Source organism: Octopus bimaculoides, chromosome 5 (assembly GCF_001194135.2).
Source record: "Octopus bimaculoides isolate UCB-OBI-ISO-001 chromosome 5, ASM119413v2, whole genome shotgun sequence".
Classification (NCBI taxonomy): domain Eukaryota; kingdom Metazoa; phylum Mollusca; class Cephalopoda; order Octopoda; family Octopodidae; genus Octopus; species Octopus bimaculoides.
Window position 1 is genome coordinate 11,903,164 of NC_068985.1, and position 5,622 is coordinate 11,908,785.

Genomic DNA, 5,622 nt, shown 5'->3' on the forward strand with positions numbered 1-5,622 from the left:
AAGCACTGGGTTTACAAAAAATAATAACTGGGGTTGATCTTTCGACAACAGGGGGTGCTTCATCATGACACCAGTCAAACGACAGAAACAAATGAAAGAATGAAAGATTAAAATAATACATATAGCGCAGTGGTTAAGAGTGCGGGCTGGTAACCTCAAGATTCCGAGTTTGATTCCAGGCAGTGACCTGAATAATAATAATGATAATAAAAATCGAAATATACCTTAGGAATGAGAACCTAGGTACGAACTTTCCCCAAGACATCTAATGATGGCCGGAAGGTATATCGGCCGAAACGTTGTGTTAACAATAAACAAGAGGAGGACAAATATCCGTCAAATGCAAATAATTTAAATAATGAAAAGAATACACACATGTAGATTTACGTGGAGCACGAAATTTTATAAAGTAAAGAGCTATTTCAGGAAGCTCTGTGCTACGTAATAGCATTAATTTTTAAGATCTCTCATTATTGGAGGGATTTTCCACAGAAAAACGCACTTCTTTAGCGCTTGTAAGCGCCATAGTTTTTGTATACTGTATTGATATCGTTTTCAACAAACAGCTGCTTCTCAGGCCTAACAGGAATATATAGTCATCTGGAAATTATGACTATTCTGAAGATGAAATGCTTAGCAGTATTTCGTTTGCCGTTACGTTCTGAGTACGTTCTGAGTTCAAATTCCGCCGAGGTCGACTTTGCCTTTCATCCATTCGGGGTCGATAAATTAAGTACCAGTTACGCACTGGGGTCGATGTAATCGACTTAATCCCTGTCTCTCCTTGTTTGTCCCCTCTCTTTGTAGCCCCTTTGTGGGCAATAAAGAAATAAGACAGAGATATGCATACATACATACATACGTAATACATACATACATAAACACGCACACTTCGACACCCTTCTCCCTATATATATTATATGTGTATATATAACCTGTTTTATGTATGCATGTCAATATGTATAAACGCTAAATCCGTTGTTATTTACTTTTTGTAAGCCGAAATAACTTACTGAGAGACATCTTCTGCTTTTATTGCGTCAGAAATAAATCTCAAATAAATTTCTACCTTCCGTGTTGACAAGAATATCAAATGCAATGAGATTTCGATTTAAATTCTCGTTCAATAAATTGTGAATTCCGTCAACACGTAACCTCGTCTAATTAGTATGAAAAGGAATTGTTTATCCACCTTCCGTGATTTGAGTGGTAACTTGCATTTCTTTTGTGAGACACACACGCTCACACGCACACACACGCACACACTCACATATATACATGCACACGCACACGCACACACATGCACACGCACGCATATATACTCGGATGCACACTCACATACATACCCGCGCACACACATCCTTACGCACACACACATACATACACCACACGCACCCACACATACGTAGTCACACGCACACACACATACATATACATATACACGCACACACATACACACATGCACATGCAAACACATATACACACACGCACATTCGCATACACGCGCACAAACATACATACCCCACACGCACGAACACATACATACATACACCACACGCACTCATGCGTTCATTTATACGTTTGTATGTATGTGAATGGTGTGTGTGTTTTGTACATGTGTTTTGTGGGTGTTTGTGTGCGCAGGCATGCGTGTGTGTATGCGTGTGTATACATGTATGCATTTGTATATTTTATTCTTTTATTTGTTGCAGTTATTTGACTTCGGCCATGCTGGAACCACCCCCTTATTCGAACAAATCGACCCCAGGACTTATTCTTCGTAAGGCTAGTACTTACTCAATTGGTCTCTTTTGACGCACCCCTACGTTACGGGGACGTAAACACAACAGCATCGGTAGTCAAGTGATGGTGTGAGGACAAACACAGACACACCAAAATACACCCCCCATATATATATATATGAAGTTGGTTTCGTTCGTATGTTAGAACAGCATGCAGTACATTGGCCGGTGTGTAAACAGTGTCGAAGATAGAATTAAACAATGGGAGTCATAGGAAGCAATGTTGGATTAAATATATTTATGTAAACGTGTATTCAGCACATTAAGTATACTTGAACGTGGGACGACCTTTCGCTACAATAAAAATTCTCAGTAAAATATTTTCCTGCTAGACTACACGTATAAGAAGAGTTTGAGTAGTGAATGTTGTCAAATCGTCAAATATGCGAAAAGAATCAATTGGTCAGTAGAGTTTATATCATGGACACATAAAATCCACACTGTCAGTAGATTCACAGCAAATACGAAATACTGAAACGATATAAATATAAAGTTTGAGAGAATTTTGAATGTTCAATGGATTTTAAATCAATGGATTTTAAATCAATGGATTGCGCTAGCTTTTAGATATGACGCAGACTTTAAAGAATAAGGAAAAGGATATTAGAACTTTGGGATCTTTCTTAAAACGGGGGCCACATTTTTCATTAACGAAACACTTTGAAACTTGGAACACTGGTAGAATGTGTCATATAAAACATCTTTTTGTCTTAGTCTTCTTTAAAAAAAAAGAAATCTTTAAGTTATTCCATGTTAAAGTTGTCGTATTTCTGTAATTTCAACCAATCACTGACGTCCATTCAGCCGATATACATTAAGTGCCGACTACATACACAAACGATTCTGAAACAATTCTATCGGTGATAGGGTTAGGGTTAGGGTAAAACAGCAAATTTAAAAAGAAAAAAGCAAATAAAACGAAGAAAAAAAACAGAAAATGAAAAAAGCAAATTTAAAATGAAAAAACAAATAAAATGAAGCTATGGCTTAATCAGCCAAAGGAGTAAATATAAACAACTGAATACTTGTCAGTGATTGGTTGAAATTATCGAAATAAGACAATTTTTTACATGAAATAAATTCGAATACAAAAATATTTTTCTGTTCTATAACACAAAATAGATAAGTATACGAAGTTTGAAAATCTTTCGGTACCAAAAACACTACGTAAAACATTAATGAAAAATGTGGCCCCCGTTTTAAAAAAGATCCGAACTTTGTCCTGTTTTGTAAAACAGGATCTTCTGGCGTTTGCTTTACTCCTTGCGGAAATTGAACTACTTTTTATGCGATTTGCTTTCTATACAAAGTTATAAGGACTTAATTTCAAATCTAAATTGGCCATTCATGCAGAAGCGACATTTGATGCTTTTTTTTCCTTCACCTGTCGTCCAGAGCTCTTGTTGGTTGCCAACCTTGGTGCATTTACCAACTGTTTTGGCCACTCGTTTTTAATGATTATGAGTGCAGTAGCCGAGTTAGTTGATTACTTGTGGACACCATTAGTTTATTACATGAAGTAATCTCTTGTTCTTGACTGATACTTTTCCATAGTTCTCGGCAGCTCACGGCCTTAACGTGTCACTTGTTTTTTCATTCTTTTCGCTTCTCAGATAAAACAGCCAGCTGAATGTCTCATAACATCTAAGGATATTTACTCTTCGGCATACAGTTATCAATGGAAGATGTGTCGCAAATGGTCAATCTCATGTATAGTCGGCAAATACTGATGGAAAACTGTAATTACGCTATTGTTCCAAGTCAGGGCTTCGAGTCAAGTAGGAGGCGCGTTTCCTGAACTCAACTTTTGTTATTTGATTCAAGATGCTTTTTTGAAGAACTGTTTCTTTACATTCTGTGTTGCTCTTATAACGTATGTTTATATCTATTAATAAACGAGTTTCCTATATCGAATCGGAACTAGACTGAGGTGTTCCAAATGCATTCTTAAAAAAGGAGAATCTCATACTCGGAATGCACTTCGGACAAAATCAAATTTCTTAGCACATACATCTGGTGCTTATGCCGAGCTCTCCGTGAAAATAGTGCAGATTCTGTTATTAGGTTGAACATTTGAGGAGTACGTGTTTTATGTTTCGTGTATAATTTGGCGTGCGTAATTAATTTGTTTAAATCTTAGATTGTCTTTTCCAATTATTTTCTGTTTTCAATGTCTCTTTCAAATGTGGGCCTATCATCAAAAGCGGGATTTTGTGACGGATAATTTCGTATAATTGTGTTATTGTTTAAAGTTATTCACTCTGGTCTTTCGGGTATTGGATTTCTTGAACATCAGCTTTCCCGAATTTTCTTATTTGATGCAATTATGCAGATTCTTCATGCCAGCTTGGAAGGCATATTTGTGCTCGTTTGTTTTGCATAGCAAGAGGAAAATAATAGATAATATTTGAGTCTAACAGTCCAAAACAAAATGTCGCATTTTATATATGTATTTGAAGATGTCGAAAGAAAATACTAAATTTCTTTTTTACTGTATTTCATTGTGAATTAGACAGATATTAATCTGGTTTTTAAACTCACACAATTGAGCAAGGCTGCGTATCCAGAATTCGAAGCAATTGTTAGGAAAGGTCTCCGGCTGCCGAATACATGTTCAAGGGAGATATTGCTGAACTTACCTCTGGGGGTATTCGTTATTTGAACCTCTAAATATACCCTGACAATATTCGCATATATGGAGGTTACGTCCATGCCCCTCAGAGTCCCATATGTATGTTTGTAGGTGTTGTCGATGTAAATGATATTCTATAGTATGAATTCTTAATTTGCCAGAGATAAATATTTTCTCAATTCCTTAATATATCGTTTAGAAACAATTATTGCAGCCAGAATATTGTACCTCCTATTCTGTATTCGTGCCGAAATATATATGTGCCCCAACATGACCGTAGCTTTGATCTGAAACCGATAAAAGAATATATATATATAATATAAGGCCGATACTACGTACGAATTGACATGAGAACAGGTCCCTCTTATGATATTCTCATCATTGTTCAGAGATTTTTGCGCTAGGTACAAATATACACGAACAAACTGTGCTTTCTGTGCATGTGTGTGTATATATTTTTGAGCAAATACTTTAGTCAATATTGTTTATCTCAGCTATTTGTGAGAATTTCTGGTTTCCTTTCCTGAAAATGAATTAATCTTTATCTCTCATGACTACTTTCTAAAGAAATGAAGATACAACCAGTAAATTTATGAGGCCTCAGCGCTGGATATAATAGAACCATGTGTTAATTATTTATGTTTCTGCGGGTTAGAGCAGCAGGCAATATATTAATCGTATTGCCGAAGCAATCTATAAACATTTTATGTTGGACATAGAAATGCACATAAATCATGAAAGGATATAAACTGTGGACACTTTATTTGGGAGACTAAACACCTTTTAGATTATAAAACCTATTGTTACAAAAATAAATGCGAAGATACAATGAAATCTGTATACATCTTACATTTCACGAAATGGTTCTTTGTAATAAAATGCTTCTTTTCTTACGGAGATGTCTCAGCAGAACAGCGGTGCAGTCATTTTGATAGAGAGAAGTATAAGGATATTTAATGTTAAGGAACTTACAGATAACAGTGTCAACTATGAAAAGAACGCAAATGTTACAGCTTAATATTCAAAATATATTCTGTTTAAACATAATATTCGAGATATTTCAGATATACATTACTTACAATTACGAAATAATTCGATAAATATATTGTTTAAAAAATTCTAATATATATATATATATATAAATATTTATATATGTATATATATGTATATATATATATATATATATAT

General features: G+C 35.1%; 1 long non-coding RNA gene across 1 annotated transcript in view; it reads right to left on the reverse strand.

Moving 5' to 3' along the window:
* Positions 1-2,035: 2,035 nt before the first annotated feature.
* LOC106874192 (uncharacterized) overlaps positions 2,036-5,622 on the reverse strand; it is a 7,879-nt gene continuing 4,292 nt past the window's right edge. Inside the window, exons 3-4 of the long non-coding RNA XR_001409975.2 lie at positions 5,285-5,421; positions 2,036-2,273 (exon numbers count right to left, since the gene is read on the reverse strand). This is a non-coding gene — a long non-coding RNA (uncharacterized LOC106874192). The remainder of the gene's footprint in view (positions 2,274-5,284; positions 5,422-5,622) is intronic.